We start from the raw sequence: 22,668 nt of genomic DNA on the forward strand, positions 1-22,668 counted from the left end.
CAACATATCTACTTTTCAATACCAAAGGAACATCTAATGCCTCGAGAGCTTAAGAGAGCTTCCTAAACTATATTACTCGATGGCCAGAAAGTCTGTATACACACAGTTCTCTGAAGTGCTTTAAGATTCCTGAGAAAACTTGGAGGGGCGTCTGGCTGGAAAGGGCAGCCATGCTTATTGTGTTACCACATTAAGAACATCAGACACGACACATGTTGCCTCACCGAGAGGGCGTGTTATGTTTGTAAGGGGACATGGGAGTGGGCGGTTTATGTATATGGAACTTTTTAAGATAGACACAAATTTCCCCAGCAAACTAAAACCAGGTGTGCCATTAGGTAAGTGATAGTAAACATAATCAGTAACGTTCTGCATTTCTATTATTACCCATCTAAATCTGTCAACTATTGCAATGAGAAAATGCACTGGCAATGAAAATATTTAGAAAATTGTACATCAGATTTAAACTCATCACTCCGCAGAAAGTTCTTTAACACGATGCAATGTGAAACCCAATTATGGCTCAGCAGCCTGACAGACATTCATAACCTTGTACCCAGGGCAAGGTGAGAACATGACACTCGATGACCATTTGACCCCTGAACATTTCATTGCCTACATATGTTGACAAATATTTTGACAGCAAATGTATTTGCTATATAAATTTTATTGTGGTGTGTCTAAGTGGTGTAAAATATATAACAGTTTGCAAAATTACACTATTTTATATGTACGAAATCGTTGGACAGATATTAGTTTAGCATATTGTTATTACATATAAATAAAATAGGCAGTAAAGAAGTTCTGTTTACTTATTATTATTATTATTATTATTATTATTATAATTAATTGAATGAAATTGTAAACAGATACTGTCTCACAAATAAGTCAACCTCATAATTATATAATTATTTCCATAAATACACAACGAAGTACCCAGTTCTCTAGTTTGTACAATGATTACATTAAAAAAAACTTTACATGATTAAATGTTTTTCTTCCTTTCTTATCGAATGAATTGCTACTAATATACATGAATCGTTTAACAGACTGTCCAAATATCCTGAGTACAGTCAGTACTTTAAAGCAGTATGCAGATAAGTTGTCCGGTGTTGCTCGAGCACCTGTTGCAGCTACACTCAGCGCGTGCACTGCGCACTGTAACACACACCCCCTCTGTCATTTCATACTGTTTAACACTGCTTATACACACACTTTTAAAGACTAGTTTACATTTTAAATAGCCAACTAGTTTTTACGCATCTTTTGTCTTGAATAACACAAATAAAGCGCTATTCTCCTAATAACTCGCGCGCTTCATTAGAGTACACAATACTATAATAATAAAATTACACCTCGCTCGCATTAACATTTTGATTCCTAAACACGTACTCTATTTTGGATTACTACAAACTACATTTGCTGTTCGTACAGTGTTAAAAAGAAGCACAAACAAACATAAAGAGAACAGTATTAGCTTATTAACTGTCTGGCGAATTTTAAAAGCAGCTTACCTGAGAAACGTAATGTGATTGGGGACCTATAAGTGTCCGTATTCCAAGATTTGGATAACCATGTATAACGTCCCCTGCCACGACAAGACGCTTTTCTCAAATTTCTGAGAGCGAGCAGATATATAGCGACTACTTTATTGTGCCGTTACGTCAGAGGTGCATCCTCTCGAGGCGTTCCACTGGCAAATATGGCCATGCTGGGGCGGAGATCTTGGGGCGGAGGGAGCAAATCTTTCCGGCTGCCGACCAATCAGAGCGCTCGCAGTCACAAAGACATGACGCACACGGGATTCCATTGACGCAAACAATCTGCACGTTTATTGTTCTAATTATAGCAGCGCTCTGCTGTGCAACTGGCCGAATTTAGATAAAAATAGTGAGGAGAAGACACAAATAACTAACAGATATGCAAACAGGAACAAGAGAAAGTGTAAAAACAGAATCATAGTCACAGTTATACATGTTTTCTGGATTCATTAAGAGGAATGAGAGAAATTAAATATTTTTTAACAACTATTGAATAAGACTGTAGATTATACATTACTAAATTCTGTACAATATCTTACATTTTTTTTTGTTATTTTCTTTAAAGTTCCAAGTTACAACTACACTACTAAATCAGACATTTTCCTCCCCTAGAAACCCACAAAGAGCCCACAAGGAGAGAAGGCAGGGCTACACCTGCACAATCTGAACGTGTCAAAACATGAAAGTGTTAAGCGAGAAAAAAAAAATGAAAACGGAAGTCTGCGCCATCACAGGACTACAATGCAGGGTGTGCGAGGGATCGACAGTGCCAGTAAGTGCTATGTCTCGTGCCACGCTTAGAGGTTTTCCTTTTAACTTAGAATGAAAATCGAAGATTACCCACATTTCTTTGTATTGTGTCCTCCACCATTACTGTGAAACTGATTTAATCAAGACACAAATGTTTCAAAAAGAAACTAGAAATAAATATAAAACGTTTTTTCAATAGAAAAACAAAATGCTGGGTTGTTTAACTAACATCTGCACTTATATATTAAATATTAGTAAGTTTACTTACACTTACACATTGGTAGCATAAACACTTTGATTCCTAAACACCTCCTTTGAACAGCAAATGTAATTTGTAGTAATCCAGTGTTAAAAGAAGCACAACCAAACATCAAGAGAACAGTATTAGCTTATTAACTCTCTAGAGAATTTTAAAAAGCAGCTTATCTGAGAAACAAAGTGTAATTATAAGTGTGACTTATAAGTGTCCGTTTTCCAAGATTTGGATAAACATGTATAACGTCCCCTGCCTTGATAAGACGCTTTTCTTAAATTCCTGATTTCACATCTGCTCTCATAAAAAATGATGTTCACTGTTCAAACTACTCTTTTAAAATGAGCTGAAAAAACACAATTCTTGAAGTTTTTTGGGGTCAACTTTTTATGTTCAATTCACGCACATTTGAAAATATTATTAAGTCAACTTAATTCCTTCAATGTTTCCCTAACACAAATTAATTGTGTGTAACAGCATTTTTACAGTGTGTGTAAAAAATGGATAACATTCAGGGCTGGACTTAACCAATAAGCGAGGTAAGCAGCCGCTTAGGGCCCAGGGAATTAGGGGGCTCTGACCAATGCCAAGAAGCCTATTTTAATCATACAGCTCTTTTATAAATTTTCTAATTATATGTTGTAAAATCTGTCTATAACCATTAAGATTTTACTATTTACACTTCTTTTTCAAAATTGGGCACCCCCATGAATAGTGGAACATTACTTCCGTACTGCACATGCAAATATTAAAGTTTAATCACAAATATGGCTATTTAACTGTACATAGTTTGAGGACTTGTTTTTCTATTTGTTAATTTATTGTATTTAATTTTACATTAAGAAGATAAAGCTTCCAGATAAAATATATTTTAACATGCAGTTTATTTACATTAAAAAATCTACAGAGAATAATTATCTGTAGAGAAAGAGAGTGTTTTGAGTTTTAATGCCCCCAAATCACAAAGTCCACCTCTGGTAACATTATTCTTTATTTGTTACATTAACCCAGTGGTTGGTTTGTCCATGTTTTACTGAGTTTTTGACTGGAATCAGCCCAGCACTTTTAGAGTGCATGCAAACACAATGCTCACCCATGACGTAAACCGCTAGATCTCCACTTCACCTTAACTTGTATTGGAAGAGACATATATCACTCTAAAAATGCTGGATTTGTTTCAAACTAAAATAAGAACAAACCCAAGGGTTAATTGGGTCATTTTTTTTGTTACAATTTTGAGCCCATGATTTGGTTTGGATAAACAACCCCGTAAAAACCTCATAATTTTTAGAGTGTGTGTGAATAGAGCTTTATAGATGTAAATTCTTGACATTTTGAGCATTAGTAACTCCAGAGAAATGTAAAAACATCCTGCCTCTGCTTGAAGTAGGTGTAAACAATTATACTCCTGCTGGCTATCACAGTAAACCAACATTCAAGCTTGAATTTCTGAAAGTGAGGCACTTGTGCTGCTATTTTAAAGAGCATGTCCTGATCCAGATATGTCTTGCTGTGTGCTTGCTTAGTGGGTTCTACTAGGTGATGATAGCAGTGTCCGTATCAGTTGTTTCTCACATAGTGATTTCACGTCTAAGACAGTCAGACGGACAGTTTCTGTGTCATAATCCATTTTTCTTGTGCCACATGCTGTGTTTGGCTGAAAGGTTATACTTCAAGAGATTGACCTACACTTGCAGAATAGTGCAGGTGGCCAAGTAACATGAAATGCAGGCCACTGACATGGTATCTACAGTAGCTTTGGTATTTAAAAACAAGCACAACAGGTCTTCAGAGGAATTCAGATCATGCCAACATGGCAGCAGGAACTGGATGGCAAGTGTACTTGCATACATTTTCTGTGTTTGAAGCATAGATTTTGTTGAAAATATGTGTTTGACCTTGAAACATCTTGCAAAATCTTACAAAAAGATTTCAGCCTCAATTTAAACAACTAGTTCTCAGTTCTAGGGTTTTTAGAGCATTTAAAAGTGCATGCGTGTTATATTATTCATATAATTATAATATTATAATGTAATAATGTTATGTGTGTGCTATTATTCATTTAATATAACTATTTAATAATATTATAATATAATATTATGTGTGATATTATTTATATCATTTTCCAAGGACCATCGGAGAAAAAATAAGTAATTTCAACATTCATGTGAGGAGCACCAGATGGTTCATTCACGTATTTCAAAATTTGAAGTAAAATTCGTAATAACAATAAAATGATAAACAAAACTTTAGAAAAAATGAAGACGTCACTGGAACATCTCCATACATTTAAAGGATGAATCAGTACTCCAAGACACTGTTCAACCCGAAACAAAATGAACCAAACATCATTACATGATGACGCCAAAATACATTCTAAAACAATTGTGCTTAATAGCAGTAAAAGGGGTTCTTTGGCTGGTAAACATATGAGGAACCACTTTAAATGCACAGCACTAATATCTTTAAAAATACTCTAAACCACTCTGCTATACTGGTGCTATGGCACTTTAAGTGGTTCTCGTGTGATCATGAGCCAAGTTAGTATTCTAAATAGCACCTCAACTACCAATGGAGAATTGTGTGTGTATGTATTAATATTTCTTTATCAATAGCCTAAATCTTTAGTTTAGTAAGTAAATGCCATGATGCAATAATAATAATAATAATAATAACAATCGCCTTACAGCAAGAAGGCCGCTGGTTTGCATGCCTGCAGACCCAGATGGCATTTCTGTTTGGAGTTTGCATGTACTCCCCGTGTTGGCCTGGGTTTCCTCCAGGTGCTCCGGTTCCTCACAAAGTTAAAAGATATGCAGTATAGGTGAACTGAATAAGCTAAATTGTCTGTAGTGTATGTGTGTGAATGAGTGTGTATGGGTGTTTCCCAGTACTGGGTTGCAGCTGGAAGGGCATCCAATGCGTAAAACATATGCTGGATAAGTTAGTGGTTCATTCCGCTGTGGTGGCCCTTGATAAATAATGGAACTAAGCCAAAGAAGAATGAATGAATAATAATAATAACACAATTTAATTACCTCCCAAGAAAAAAACAACTGTATTTTCTCCTAATTTTCATTGCTTTACTAACTCCTTATGTCGCTAGTTAACACACTCAATGTATTGTTTTTCAACACATCACTTAATTTCTAAAATATCAACCTCTACTAAATGGTAGAAATGTCTGTAATGGTAAAAGTACAGGAATTAATACATATGAAAATCTGAAAATATAAAGTGTTAGACACTTAATCAAAATAAAACATTTTTGAACACCAAATCATCTTTATTTTTTGAAGTAGGCTATGCCATAAAATATTTTTTGACTTTTTTTTTTTTTTTTAATGAAACTAAAATCAAGTGTAGTAGGGCAACACGATTATGTTTGTAAACCAACAATGCTGTGTGTGTAAACCATTATTAAAAACAGTCGTTATTTAAAATAAATAATAAATGAGGTCAACCGTAGAGCAGGCACACTATAAAAATACCAAGTTCCACAAAATGAATTCAAGTTGTCCCAACATAAATCGATTAAGTTAATGTAACACTTTTAACAAATTTATGTGAATCTGAAAAATTGTGTTGTTTCCGCTCATTTTAACTAAGTAGTTTAAACAAGTAAAAAAACATATTTTTGAGTGCAGTTTAGGGGTTAACAAACAATGAGTAACTTTTATTTATTTGTTTTATTTACTGCTTTAAATATAGTTAAATATGTCCTGGACATTTTCTCGGCACATTTGACCCTAAGAGATCCTTCGGTGATGTCTGTGGTTCTTGACATCCGCGTTGCTTTTTTGCCAATTTCCATGTCGCTGTCTGTCTACTCAGAACTGGCTTCACATCTGCTTTCCGCCGTTATCACGAGCTGGGATCTTTTTCCTGATCAAAGCCTTTTTTCTCTCGTTCACGAGCCTGTTATTTCTGAGGGTAGCCGCGGAATCTCCTTCATTCTTCCGCGTGTGATGCGTGGACCGCACCGGGAGCCGCACCATTGATCTGTTGTGTCAGATTCGCTCTTCCTTTCACCCGCGCGGTAGGAGAAAATAAAGGATGCGTCTGATCTGAGACCAAAAAGAGGAAGCTCTGCCAATGGCGTCATGAGGCGCTTAATCTGACGTAGCAGGAATCCCTCCCGCGCGCGCGCTGCCATATGGGGAAGCCCAGACGAATTACAGCAGAAGAGCCTGTCGCTGAATGACGCGACAGTTTCCATTTCCGCGTCCATTTACATCGCGCCTTAAAGCGGATCACGAGCTTAATAACTTTTAAAATAAACCTTTTAGGAGCTGGCGAGAAGGTAAACGAGCGCTGAGGGACAGTTACAGATTAATTATCTTACAGCTGCTGAGTTGTTGGCATATCGGTTGAGCTGAACCTGTCACGAGGGGCGGGTTAGGAAAAAGACGACGAGGAAGCGGTCACAAGACCATGAGAAAAACATTGTGCTGACACGCAGTTAGCGAGCAGATCGGAACAGGTGTTACGAGAAGAAAAAGATCGAAAATACTCGTTTTAAATGTGAAGTAAATAACAGATAAAACCAAGAGGACAGGAAGTACTGTAAGTGTATTACCGTGGTTTTGCCTGCAACGCAGTTTCGGTAGTTAGTCCAACATGCAAGGCCATTTTGCCTTTAGTTTTATACACAAAGCTTATTAGTTAGATAACTTTATTTATCCCAGTAGGGAAATTTTATTTGCAGCATGGCATTTATATAAATAAATCATAAAAAAACATGGTATCCCTACTCTAAATAAATAGCCAGTTTGCTGGCCATCAATTGCTACTGAGAGAGGAATTAAAAAAGCTTAATTGCTTAAGGTATAAATGATAATTTTGTCTAATTTCTAACACAACTGGATAATATCAACGACCTGATGGTAACAATGGGGTATATGCACACAGACTTTAAAATTTCAGCCAGCAAGCTTGCAGTGAACTGTCTTTCTTTACAAAATCGCCCCCTTTAAGATCTGTTTTCTTTAAAAATCTGTGGTCTTTCCTGCCTGATACATATTTGATATAAAGTGGGTCTCAGACCAGACAAGAAGCACTGCATTAAATTCCATTCCCGCTGCCATGTCTTTAAAATATGACCTGCACTTGCCTGCTAATCCTGATGCCGGTTACATGGTCTATCATCTCGTTTTACACTTGAACAACAAAATTAATGCTTAAGTTTATTTAAATGATTGTATTTTAATCACATTAAGATATCAAGGCTGTAAAAGGAACCTTATAAAATTTAAAACCTTATAATTTATTAACCTTCCAGCGGAAGTTTACCATTGGCTAAAAGACACTAGCAGCGCGCATATAGCCCATTCGAAGGTGTATGATGAAGGATGTCTCTTATCATTGACAATCACAATAGACTTTTTTAGTACTCTTTCTTTGTATATACTATAAATGCTCTTTAGCTTTTTTTCCAACAACTTACTGGCTGTTGTTACCACCTTCCCCTGTGACTTCTTCTGGGCCTCAGAAGCATTTTCATACCAACAGATCACACAAAATGTTGCAATACTTTCGATAAAAGCACTATAAAACATGATCAACAATGTGTTGTCAACATTAAAAGACAACGGTATTTTTAAGAAGTACAAAAAATACACTACACAAAAACTGAAATGGTTCAATGGCTGGCAAGTGACTCCACAAGCAAGGCAAAAATGTAATTAGCATACTTCTTCTGTTGAGTGATTCAATTAAGAAAAGCAAATACTGTTATATATTTATATATGCAAATAAAGCATTATATATATATATATATATATATATATATATATATATATATATATATATATATATATATATATATATATATATATATATATATACACACACTGCCAACTTTGGGTCACATATGAACAAGCCCAACTAACTAAAATGTAACTTTTTTTTTTAACAAAAATGTTAACCCATTTGTTGGGTTTGTCTATCTGGTATGTCAACGGGTAGACAAAATAAGCCAGCATTTTAGAGCAATTGCTGTACCTTCAAAAGTGTGAATTAGCACATCCATTTCTAGGCTATTAAAAGATTGTCAATGCATCTAAAACACCACATCAGTTGTGTACTTGTTGAACTTTTCATTGAAAAGCATATTAATAAGAAACTGGTCTAAGGTTAAGCACTTCTACAGTTCTGGCAGGACTCTCCATTGGATGTTGGAATGTTGCATTGGGGACTTGTATGCATTGAGACACGAGAAGATAGTGAAGTGTGCTGCTGATCTGCAATCTGCATTCCAGTTTATCCCAAAGTCCATTGCCTTTGTCAAAGACAGTCAGGCTTTTTTAAGAGTGTCATATTGCATTTCAAAGAATGTTGATTGTGAATATGAATGTCGATGGTTACAGGTTTGCAACATTCTTCAAAATCTAATTTGTGTTCAGAAACAGAAAAGTGCATCTGGTTTAGAACAAGAGTGAATAAACAATGACAGAATTGCCAACTATCCCTTTAAATCATAGGCGTCAAACTCAATTCCTGGAGGGCACAGGAATTTTTGTTTCAACACTAATCAAATACAGCTTATCCAACTAATTGAGGTTATCCAACTAGACACTAGTAGTCTCGAATACCTTGATTAATTTGATCAGATGAATTTGATTAGGGCTGGAGCAAAACTGCAAAGCTGTGGCCATCCAGAAATGAGTTTGAGACATGTTTTGAAATCAAGCTGTCAATCAAGTTCGGTGTCAGGGGACCGGGTGTCCTGCAAAGTTTAGCTATAACTGTAATCAAACATACCTGAACAAGCTAATCAAGCTCTTAAGGTGCGGTCGTATGAAGCTGCGAAAAGGGGCGGGATTAAACAAGATGATTAGACATTCAAGAATGTGAACGATTGGTCCATATTTTAAATTTCTGTCCAGAGAGGTCATGTTTTGATCCTTGATTGGTCTCACACAGTCAAGTGATGCGTTTTCGCAGAGTTCAACAAACTTGAACTTTGCAATGCAGCGAACTGCGAAACTTGTCGCACAAGCTTGCATTTGGAAATGGAATGGAAATCTATGGGGAGAAAAGTCCAGTGTGACCTTGGCTTTCCTAGGTGCACTTCAAACTTCCATGCAGTTGTGTTGAGGGTGTCGTTGGAGCTGAACTCTGCAGGACACCGGCCCTTCCAGGACCAAGTTTAACTATTTAATTTGGGAAAAGCAGCGCAGTTAATTTTAACTTTAAATAAAAGTCATTCTTGTGCAGTAAACCAGCATATGATAAAGAATTCTAGAGGATAATGAATCAATGAAGATTGGAGTAATGATGCTGAAATCACGGACATTGCAGTATTACAATTGTATTGTATAAATATTTTTAAATAATAAACTATAAGTCTTGGCACACCAAGTTTGAGTACCGGCTCGCAGACTTTTCCCAATCCCATCCCACCTCCCTCACACACTTCCTTTCTATCATAATAAAGACAGAAAATCTTTACAAACAAAAGTGTTACTTGAAATTGGAAAAAAAAGTTAAATATAACCTTTTCACTGTTTTGGATCAAAACAAATGCAGCCTTGGTGAGAGCACCAGAAGCTCATGTTATTTAACTACTCCTTATAACACATTCTGCTGTATGGAAAAAGACAACACTCACTTTTAAAAATATCTAAACATTCTAACCTCTTTGGTTTTGTCAGGTTATCCTTCTCAGATATTTTCAGTCATGTGCTTGCTCTGAATTTTTTTTTGGATGTGTACATACCACTTCATTTCATGTAACATGCACTGTGGAACATCACACACTGGTCTTTTAACCATATATCACATATGTGGAGCCGGTTTCAGGGTTCAGAGTCAGGCACCTGTTGTTCAATCAAAGTGATTTATGTCCAGCCGTTAACCTGCGAGACAGCGTTAGCTCCCCCTATCTGTAGCTCGCTGTACTGCATGTCAATTTGTGGCTCTCCAGACTACAGCATGCCTTGACCGCAGCCTGGCTTTTGAATCAGATTGAATTCATATCATCTTCCCCTGAATAGCCAGTTTGTTGTCTCGACTGGACCGTAGCTTAGCACACTGATTATGTAATGATATGCAAATGTGCTAAGATAAGGTCTCATGACTTTGGCAGGATCTTGATCTTGACCTTGAGAGGATATCGACTGAGAGCGTGAGTCCCAAAAGGCTCTGCTGAAGCCAGACAGCTGCCTTGTACCTCCAAGCTCAAGCTATCAAGTGTAAACCACCAACTTGATCACTGTAGTTTTATTTCAGCCTTTTAATGAGGACATGTGTTGCTCTTGAAGGACTATTCATCCAAAAATAAGCTAAATAACTGACCTCTCTTCTCAGTGGCAAGTCTTGCTGGGAAGACGACATGCTTTTCAGGGCAACCTGCAAGTTAGCATCAGCCATTTTTACAGATTTCAAATCCTATTATCCACACAAGTAAAAAGCTAAGCATTGGCTATAAAAACATGGATGCAAGTCATCACCACAAATAAGCCAAGATCTTTCCTCAATGTTTGAGGTTTTTTTAAAAGCAGGCAACAACAAAACTAAGGGTCACCAAACTTGGTCCTGGAGAGCCGGTGTCCTGTAGACTTCAGCTCCAACTCGCCTCAAAACATTAGCCTGGAGGTTTCAAGTATTTCTTGTAATGATGCGTTCAAGTCATGTGGGATAAATCTCAGTGGGCAAAACACATCTGATGCAAATTCTTTGCTCTTCATGTTTCATAAGCAGGGTTAAACCCTGCTGTGTTTTCTTGTAATTTAACAAACGTAGGTACAACGCCATCTTGTGCCACTGAATGTGACATGTACGCACCATTAGTCCTTATTATGATCTGTCAACTCGTAATGCCTAGTTCACACTAAAGGAATTTAAGCCTGACTTGAGTCTGAGTTTGCCGACAGAATGGGCTGTGATTGGGGAAAATCTGTGCATACTACTGAATAATGCATCAAAGAGGCTCGCTGACGCATTGGCGACACCTCGAAGATGAAAATCCAATATTCAGCATGCTAAATATTCCAGACCAGTTGGCCATCTCAATTCCACGTATGGTCAGATGTAGTGACGAGTTGCAGCCATTGAGAGCAAGTTGTGAACTGTGTTCAGGAGCTCAACAGAAATGTCTGTGATTGGCCAGAATGATCATCGATGCACTCACTCCACCCTGCATTTACACAGATGCAAGAGTATGTTAAAGCCACAACTATCAGATGAACCGTAAAGATATATGAGCGATGATACCTCAGCGGATTCTTTTAAACACTCCTTTGAACACTTTGTCAGTGATGTCATCATCACACAAGCAGCCAATTGTGTTCATCTTTCTGATGGCTGTATCCTAAACATTTTATTGACTGTGTGTTTGGGGATTGGACCATCTGCCAATATTTAAAGTCATGTAGTGTGAACTAGGAACATCAGGATGTACTGTACTCCTAATTTTCCCCCAGATTTATCTCAGAAGAGTCTTGCTCATTTTCCTCCAAAAAAAAATCCGCTATAGCAGGGGTGTCAGACTCAGTTCCCGGAGGGCTGCAACCCTGCTTCAACACACCTGCAGGTTTCAAACAAGCCTAAAGGACTCAATTAGTTTGATCAGGTGTGTTTAACTAAGATTAGAGTTAAACTGTGCAGAGCTGTGGCCCCCCAGGAATTAAGTTTGACACCTGTGCCCTATAGGATGTTATGTTGTTAATTGGGGCAATTTAGCTGTTAAACAATCCACTTTCTGGTCTTCACACTTTATTACACCTGACATGTTTGATTGAGAATCAAATCATTTTTATTATTTTCTCTAACCTAATTATTCTGCGGTGTATCAGCCACAAAGGGGGGGGGGGGGGGGGGGGGGATGGATGCCAGAGGGGGTTCATGGTTTTGTATAGAGGGATTAAGGCAGTGGTGGGCAAACCTTTTAGACCCGAGGGCCACATCAAGTTTTGCAAACCAAGTGAAGGGCCACAATCCTTTAAAAATAACTTTTATTTATAGTGGCGATATGCATGGGACATGTAATATCGGACAGAAACATGTCACATTAACACAAAACAGATTTTTTTTAATAGTTATTATAGAGTCAAATTTACAAGTCAAATTAATTTGCACTGCTGTTTATATTTACCTATCAATCATCATAAAACTATAAAATAATCCCTTATAAAATTCAATAATAATAATAATAATAATATTGCAATAATTTTTACAGTGGAGAATAGAAAAGATATTTTCTCATATTAACACTTATATTAAATCTCATTTTAACAAATTAAAAATAATTCTTAGTTTACTATTCAGTCAAATTTACAATAATCTATTTTGCGCTGCTTTTAGAATTTACAGATTAATCATCATAAAACTTGATAAAACCACAAACCTTTGATAAAAGACCTTTTTAAAGTAGATGTAAGCATGGAAACTATATTTTATGACAAAAATCAACACATTTAACCAGCATTTATTATTTAATTTGAGTCAAATTCACAACAATCTCATTTGAGCTTTTATTAATATGCTCATATCAATCATTTTAAAACTATGAGATAAAATGGAAAAAGTCTGTTATTTAAAGTCATGTTATCAGAGTGTGTTAATGTGAACAATGAGCCTAAAATAAAGTTATATTAACATCAACAGCAACCCTCTGGCAAAATACCAAGCTGATTCAGTCGTTGCCAAGCGACATAAAAAAAGCGCACCAAGCTTCTTTTTTTCTTGTCAACAAAAAGGCAGTGCGGTGCACCTCATGTTTTTAGAACGTAAATGCGTGGCGGTGTGATCGGCCCCTTAGGCTGTGGTCTTTAAAAACAGCAATACTTTCTTGGCATATTAGACATACCGCTTTCTGTCCGATATTGGTGAAGAAGTATATTGTTGTCCATTCTTCCTTAAACGTATGACATTGAGTCAATATTTCTTTTCTTTTTTTGCCTGACTTATTTTCAGTCATTGACGGTTGAGTGCATTTTAATATTCGAGAGTGTGTTCTAATTCTACTGGTTGCACAGTGTGCAATACTGCCATCAAATAGCGTTCACTTGTATTACATCAACTTACTAATTCTGAAACCGAACCGTTACTCAGAAGCAGCATTATAAAAACTCCCTTGCGGGCCGGATGAAAGTGTTTAGCGGGCTGTAGTTTGCCCACCTCTGGGTTAAGGTGATTGTCTAAGAGATGGGTTTTTCATTGTCACCAGTTTTTCATTTTTTCATTGTCAATTGAAAGATACTAGTGAATCAGCAGTCAGTGTGGGAATGGGAGGATCATTCAATCAGCGAGGAACATTGAATATAAAGGTTTTATAAAGCAAATTATAGCCTATTTGCGAAGGTACCACAAGCGGTACTCACTTACTGGAGGCTCCTGGAGGGAATCTAGTAGCCAGTGGTCGTTTTGTAAGCAACGCAATCAATGATCTGAACTTCGATCGATAACCAATGCAGAGAGATAAAGAGAGGTGTTGATTGGGCTCATTAGAGACCAGGCGAGCTGCAGCATTCTGGATCAACTGTAGAGATTTAAGGGTACAAGATGAGAATCCAGCTAGAACAGCTGGACTAAAAGAGTTTGGACTAAAAGTTGTGCAGGATGATCTGAAGTGTCTGATTTATTTATTTATTTTTATGTTTTAAAGCGCAAACCTGCATGATTGAGCTGTGTTAGCAATGTGCTCCTTGAGGAACATCTGATCATCCAGGATTACCCCAAGATTCCTTAGTGAATAACATGGCATGATAGATAATTCTAGTTGGATTGAGAAGTGGTGTTGAACGTTTGGAGTTGCAGGGAAGATGAGAAATTCTGTTCTGTTTTTGCCAGATTAAGCTATCAGTGATGGTCTTACATCCAATTTGAGATATCCTCCAGGCAGTTTGAGATGCTTGATCTTGATCCTTCATCTGAATGAAATGAAAGATAAAGCTGTGTGTCATTGTCATAACAATGATAAGAGAAATCATGCAATTGGATGATGGTTTCCAGTGATGGAGGGTATGTAGAAAGTAGAAGGGGATCCAGAACAGATCCCTGAAGTACTTCTGTGACCAGCTGATGCACTCAGGATAGCTCTTCTCTTCAGACCCACAAAACACTGTTGTTTTGTGAATGAATATTCAAAATGCATTTAAAATGTTTTCATTGTTAGTTAGATACTACTCTTTTCAAAAAATCAATGATTTAAAGTGGACTAGTGAGTAAAGGAGTTAACCATGAAGACTTTTGGATACAACTAGTTGACTAATTGAGCCATGTGTTAGAAAATGTCTTTTTATTTTACACAGAGGGTGCTGCTGCCTAATGACTCAAAGATCAGCAAAGTGGAGAGAATTATCAATAGTGATCTACTGAGTCAATTTCAAGGATCATTATCTGGGCCGTTCAGGCATATTACTGACCTCTCTTTTCTGTTCTCATTTACTCGCATTGATTTTAGCCATAAAAACAGCTCTTTATGCAGACTGAAGTTGCTAAGTGGCATTGTCTTTTTATATTATTTTTTTTTTTTTGTCATGAACACACTTGGCAGCACGGTGGCTCAGTTTGTTCAGGTCCAGGATGGGGCAGATAGCATTTCTGTGTGGAGTTTGCATGTTTTCCCCATGTTGCGTGCATATCCTCCGGTTGCCCCACAGTCCAAAGACATGCACTATAGGTGAACTGAATAAACTAAATTAGCTGTAGTGTATGAGTGTGAATGTGAGAGTGTGTGGTTGTTTCCCAGTACAGGGTTGCGGCTGGAAAGTCAACTACTGTGTAAAACATATGCTGGAATAATTGGTGGTTCATTCCACTGTGGTGACAACTCCGACTAAGCCGCATGAAAATGAATGAATGAACACATTCATTGTTTCTAGAGCAAGTGCTTTGACCGTTAATTCCCATTTGCTATTCCTAGTCATTTCCCCAATAAGCATTCAAACCGGAAGTCCTAAAACTATCACAGAAAATGGCTTACTTCCGCATTGCAGAATAAACCTGATTGGCATTGTGTCTGTAAGCCTGGAATTTATTTCATGTCAGTGTTGTCCAGTAGGTGACAGAAAATGCACCTTCATCTGCCAATGAAAAATAGCTCAAATGCTTGCGAGGTGAACGAGAGCCAAAGACGTCTGTTTTAAAGTGTCATATCACAAGTGCATGCTCCAGTTTCAGTGTTTTAATGCACTTTTTGAAAAACCACAATAACAGGGTTGACAATTAATTATTCTACTATTATACACCAATCAATAATTTATAAATAAAAAACATTTTTAAAATAACTAATAAATTAATCTAAAGTTAATTCAATAATGTGCTGCATCTTTCCCACTTGGATTGAGAGCACACAAAAAACTTCACATTATTGTCTGCTCCTTACACAAAATCACAATATAGGTAAAGGAGTTTAATGTAGGTATAATATCATGCACTATATTATACTTAACCACGTACAGCCTTTGTTTCAGCCCTATAATCTTGATGCCCTTTTTTGTTTATATTATTATTGTGTCTACTCATGAAAAATGTGGACTGCCATTATTGTACAGGAATCACAGACCCTCTAGAGCGGTGCTTTCTAAAGTTCAGGCATTCCTCCAGCGGGCTTAAGTCACCATTCACCTTATCCAGTTCCACTCCTGGCGCTCCAGTAAATAGATAGAAGGCCATATATAAATATAGACTACATAAATTACAGCAGAGAGTACGTCAAGGGACCGCAAGATCCTGAGGCTCGGATCCATCAATCCCCCTGTTTCGCCTGAAGACGCAGAATGACTGACAATGCGTTACTAAGATGACATAAGAGACACACAGATGCTAGGGTTGGGGGAAAGTGACGAGTAGACAATGTTAGAGATTAACTAGGATATCAAACACTTATTAAAAAAATTAATTAATGTTCCATCAAATTCAAAATATTGGAATTTGGAGGAAAAAAAAAACTTCTGAAGGTTTTGAATTAGTCTGGTTCTTTAGCACATTTTGAGCATGACTTGATTTCACATCAAGCTACCTTCATACAAGTCACTGTAGTTTTATTATAGGTCTCACACGCCCTCTGCTGGTGGTGTCCTTCATTATACATAATTTTGTGTCTGAGATAAACGGCAGTTTATTTTTCAAAAAGTAATACATCAGTTATAAATATTAAAAAATACATTTCAATTTATCTCTAAAAATGTTTGGATGTGTATTTAGAAATATTTGGACTTGAAAATATAAACTTAAAGATTTCCACTTTACATATATACAGTATATGTCTCTGCATCCTGAATCATATGTTCAACTTGAAAAGGCTTTCATATGTTTTGTGTTTATTGTTGTGGCAGTTTTAAAATTCCATCACTGAATAAGAAACAAACATGTCCAATTATATTTAAAGATGATGTTATGCTCTTGCAAGAGGGTCCGACAGAAACACAGATCGCTGCAAAGTTTGACAAGGAAGAAAGGGCTTTCTTCTGTCAGTTATTCAAATTACATTACAGACCTGCTGTACTTTTCCACACGAGACAAAGAAATGAACAAAAAATATGTCACACAGTATACAGTGTCTCATTCTACAGCCAAAACCACATCCTTAAACAGAACCACAATATTACATAAGCATCCAAGATTGGTAAATATTCTTTTTTCCTTCACATTATGCTACTGCGTAAAATAAACATTTGCACAAAACATCTATTTACTAAATACATTTTGTCTGTACAAATATATGTCTGTCCCTATGTTCTGCTTAACTGTTACATCAGTGTTTAAAAGGTGTAACAATAAAGCACAGATTTCAAAATAAATATATAAAAATGATATGACTATTCTCCTATTGATTTTACTTCCACTCATGAGAAACTCTGAAAGGCATTCAAGCAGGTCATTTATTCTACTCTCATTAATCTTTACAAACTGTTTACAATACACCAATAGTTGAATAATTATTTGGCAACCAATATAGTTACCATGTGGTATCTTGTAGAAAGCTTAGCATCTTGAGCTAAAATGGTAGGAAATGTCAACTCTGTCACTGTCAATTCTGTCTTGTAAACCAGTGGATCCTAAAGTGGGGTTGTGCGACAATGACGGGGGTGATTTTAAAAAGTCTAACTTCTTAAACTTACTTTTAATTTATTAAACTATTAGAATGATTATATTTCAACTATAAACCACAGAAGATAAAAATAGAAGTTTTTAAAGGTAAAAAACAACAACATGCAAATAAAGAGCCTTCAGCCTTTAAATGATTATTTTTTTATAGCATTGGTTGGGTTTATGTTAGATTAACAACACAGCAATAGCGTCAACTGCAGCAGATTGATTTTATGGCACCAGCCAGGTGAAACTTTGACACTTTAATGGCAATCAAATACATAAAATAAATACAGGCCACAGCTGAATATTGAGAATGATCTCTGATTGGCGGCCTCCAAAATTAAACCAAGAATAGACTTGTGCTCAAAACATTGTCCACCAGTCTCTTTAACTGAAGTTAATATTAAATTAAACAAATTAATAAATAACTATAAAATGATAAGGTTGTTGGACTGTTGCACTTTTTTGTGTTGTCAATATGCTCATGTTTATGTACTGTAGGCCTATTGTTGTATGAGCAACATTTGCATATTTATAACCACCTCAGATGAATTAGGGGGTTGCGAGTCACTTTCATTGTTATTTTAGGGGTCACAGGCTGAAAAGTTTGAGAACCCCTAGTTTAAACCAACATAACTAGTAACAGAATCAAGTGTTCCACACCGCATTTGAACACGTATATTACTTTACACTTACAATGCATTGTTTACTGTGAAATATGCATTTGTTGTATGTCTAGGAAATGAAAGGAAAATGCATTACCCACAATTGTTGCAATTTGATATTTTCTTATTATATTATTCTACTTGGTCTGTATTGTCATGCAATCATTTGTTTGTAGAGCAAGTAGTTTGACCGTTTTCTGCCGTTTATTATTCCTAGTCATTTCTCCCATAGGCGACTGAATCGGAAGTTCTAAGACAATCGCGAAAACAGGCGCACTTCCGCATTTTAGAATAAGGTCAATAGCAGTGCTGTGATTACTGGTCAGTCATCAAGTGAAGGCTGGCTAACACCTCATGAATCCCCAAACTTGATACTAGGTCACACTGCTCTGAAATGAGAAACATGTCTTTCCAAAGCCTTTGACACTTGATTCGTGTGGACATTTAACACATGGTTTAGCAGAGTTGGTGTGAATTCATAACCATATTAGACACCGGTGTGCCCTTGACGAAACACGATAGTTTTCAAGCTCCTGGACAACCTTGTGGCAGGAACCAATCTACACCCGGAAATAGAAATAATAACTGCGACAGCCAAGCATGGCACTCGACAAAACTGTCAATTAACCCTTATGTGCTGTTGAGGATGTTTTCATCCACTCTGGGGAGATTTTGAGTCTTAATTTGGCCACAACATTCTGTATGTTTCAGCAAATGGAATGATTTTTGGTGACAAATGTGGTTTTGATGGATATTTTGGGTAAATGCTTTGATAATTTCAACAATACAATCTGGGCAGATGGATTACTCTTTTGTTATATTTGTGGCTGTTTTTGCCCTATTGGCTTCTATTATATTGTGATTTTTTTTTTGTATTGCAAATCTATTACACCAAATACTCATGCATTCTTCAATGTTGCTGGTTTTCCCTATACAATTTTTTTTCTGTTGATAGTAAAAAAAATGTTGCAGTGCGAAAAAATACCTTAGTTTCTGGACAAAAATGATAAGGTTATATTAAGTATGTGTGAGTGAGAGAGAGAGACATTTGCACACTTACCTTGATATGTTTGAGAAAATAAAAAATGTGCAGCTCAGCTCTCAGAACTTAGTAAACATAGTAAGTATGTTTAAGCACACATAGACTAGAATCTGCTGTTTTACCCCATAGGACTCCATATAAAAGCCAGAAACATTTTTGCACATGCCTATTTAAAGGGATTTCCCAACAGGGAAAAACACCAACAATGAAGAATGCATGATTATTCGGTGTCATGGCTTTGCAATCAAAAAATGTCATTATGATGGATTTTTTGATTGTTTTAATGGATAATGGAAAATTGATTAAATTTAAGAATTTTTAAGTACTAAAATTGTGTTTTTGAAATTGAAGACATTTTAAAGACATTATTTAACCCCTTTTTTAAGATTTAAGATAAGTCCTGTCAAGTTGATTATTACAGAAACGTTAACGATGCTGTAACCATGTGTTAAAGGGGGGTCCTGTCCAAACAGATGATTTTCATCATAGGTGCCCTTTAAAACTTTTTAAGACCCTGTATGACCTAAAGAAAACATATAAATAATTTGGAGAAATTCATTCATTCATTTTCTTTTTGGCTTAGACCCTTTATTAATCTGGGGTCACCACAGCAGAATGAACCGCCAACTTATCCAGCATATGTTTTCTGCAGTGGATACCCATCAAGCTGCAACCCAACACCAGGAAACACCCTTACATACACACACATACCCTATGGCAAATTTAGCTTATTCAATTCACCTATAGAGCATGTCTAAGGACTTGTGGGGGAAACCGGAGCACCCAGAGGAAACTTAAGGAAATTATGTTTTACAAATGATTACAACAAGAAAAGGTTTTGTTGCTATTTAAAGAAACAAATAATTGTATCAATTTTCTTTTTATTAATCATATCCAAATTAATCATGGTTTCATTAACAAAAAATAAAAATAATAAAAATGAAGACACTAAAATAATAATGCTGGAAATTCAGCTTTGTCATCAGGGATAACCATTAAAAATAAAAAATATTTTAACAGTTATAATATTTCATAATATTACTGGTATTTTTAATTAAATTGATGTAAGATTGGTGTACAAACAAGAGCCAAATTGAGGGCAAACAATATAATATATACTATATAATATATATCCACTAGTGTTTTCGAGCATTAGCAGATGTCTTTTCGTTTATTTCTCCTCATGTTAAATGCTTAAAGATGTATAGAACAGGTGTATATTCATGCACTGCTCCAAAATGATCTCTCGAGTCGAGATAAAGAGATAACTCACCCAGAGCTCACACTTCAGACCATCATGAATGCGCTCAGGACAGTTAAGCTGTGAATAATATTTATAAGTCCTCAATGTATTGTTAGGAGCAATAAGTATTACGTTAAGCTTAAAACTGCACTAAAAGTTACTGTAGAAAAAGATCCCCAGATTTTAGATTGCCTGAAAGTAAATAAATGATCTAATTTGAATTTTCTTCAATGTCCTTTCCATCTACATGTGCAAGATAGTCTTTGTACACCAAGTGTGAATAGTGCTAAGAGTTAAGAGCTTGGCTCTTAGTTGGCTTCTGTTCAAGTGGCTTAATTACCCATAAACACTGGTTTGTTTAGCTGGGCTGAATTTCTGCTCAGGCCAGCAGAGGGTCAGGTGTCCCGCTGTGTGAAGCTGCGCGAGAGGAACCGGTCCTCATGTTACCCTCCTACTGGTGCTAATACTCCCTAAGCATCGCTCCTGGATCTGTGTGAGTGGAAAGATAGCAGCTGGAAACTGGACAAACACTATAAAAAAAAAATATCGAGCATGCTGTAACATGACTTGCAATGAATGCATTCACAAACAGAAAACTGCAGAGAGAATCTTTAGATGAACTTTCCAGATGTTTTCAGCGATTTCATACATGCGCTCTGAGATCACACAACACTTTCACCATATCTTTCTACGCGAAACACTCAATTAAATGTTAAGGAAAATGTTGAGTACTCTTTCTTCAAATCCAAATGAACTGGAGGCTGCAACCGTTGTTTTTTTTTTTTTTAATTGTCACGTAGTTTCTAGAGAAATGGAATATTATATGAGCAAACAATGGGCGTGGCTTGTTTTTTCTGCTGCGAGCTGAATGGATGTAATAAAGTAAGCATTTCATTCAGTAAGATCAAGAAAAGGGTTTCGGGAGAGTTATTACAACCTAACAGAGACCTCCTCCTCACCATTTCTGTTTGTTGTCAAAACTAAGGGTTGGAGTAAGGGTAAGCATGTTAACCATGCCTCAAAAATACTACTCTGAAAATGTAACCGAAAACAAGGAGGAAGTGCATTTTCAGATTTGAGATTACGGGGCAAACTATTTTTTTAATTTGATTTCATTTTCCTTAATGACATGCACAGGTTAAATCTTCAACACGTGTAAGCTAACAAAATCATATGGTTAGTTTTGATTTCATTTGTACTTTAAATATATAGTTCACCTAAAAATGAAGATTCGTCATCATTTTCTCACCCTTCAGTGCTCAATACCAGTTTGAGTTTTGTGTGCTATTGAACATAAAAGAAAACTGGTAGCCACTACTAGCCACTGACCTCCAAAGTAAGGAAAAACATACTATGAAAATCAGCGGTTACAGGTTTCCAACATTCTTCAAAATATCTTCTTTTGTGGTCAAACTGGTTTGGAACAAGTCAAGGCTGAATAAACTATCTGTTTAAGTTTGCATTATAATAAAATTGATGGTATTAGCCAGACTTGCCAGTCTCGAGTTGTAACTGAATTTGATCCAGTAGAGGGCAGTCTCTAAACACTAAACCACTTCCCAAGTCACAAGTTAAAAATGCTGTCTGCCATCACTTCTATGCCATTTCATGTATGGGGGATTGCTTCACATTTCACAATGTTTTAAGTTAAACATTTAAATGTGGGGAAAAAGGAAATGAAATAAATACATTCTGGTAGATTCTTCCAACTGCTTTAAATGTGTTATATCCTGATAAATATTTTTTAAAATACTGTGTAATTAATTATAATAATATGACACTCAGCATTAAAAGCAAAATCCTTGGACTACAGAGGTGGAGTTAGAAATATTTACACAGTGTTCAATGTAGATCTGGGAAAAACACTTATAAATCGCATAAATTACTGTCATGAGCTGGTTTTACTCTCATCATATTGAACAGAGAAATATAAAATGCTGGAAGGCCAAATGGAAAGCACCACTAAGTAGAAAAACACAAAACAAAATTCACAAAAAAGGTTATTATTGTATGTATTAGAAGTATTTGGAAGGCATAAAAGTCTAACAGAGTTTTTTCTAACAGGCATAAAAGTTTAACAGAGCAGGGAAATTTTCACAGTATGTCTGATAATATTTTTTCTTCTGGAGAAAGTC

General features: G+C 36.2%; 1 protein-coding gene across 3 annotated transcripts in view; it reads right to left on the minus strand.

Annotated features, from left to right (window-relative positions):
- The window catches only part of nr4a1 (nuclear receptor subfamily 4, group A, member 1), a 43,017-nt gene that overhangs the window by 4,901 nt on the left and 15,448 nt on the right, over positions 1-22,668 (minus strand). Inside the window, 1 exon segment of one of the 3 annotated variants that reach the window (NM_001002173.1) lies at positions 1,515-1,590. The exons of the other annotated variants lie outside the window; for them this stretch is intronic. The gene's annotated coding sequence lies outside the window, so the exon portion shown is untranslated. 3 annotated transcript variants of the gene reach the window in all.

The sequence above is a fragment of the Danio rerio genome, chromosome 23 (assembly GCF_052040795.2).
Source record: "Danio rerio strain M-AB ecotype USA chromosome 23, GRCz13ab, whole genome shotgun sequence".
Lineage (NCBI taxonomy): Eukaryota > Metazoa > Chordata > Actinopteri > Cypriniformes > Danionidae > Danio > Danio rerio.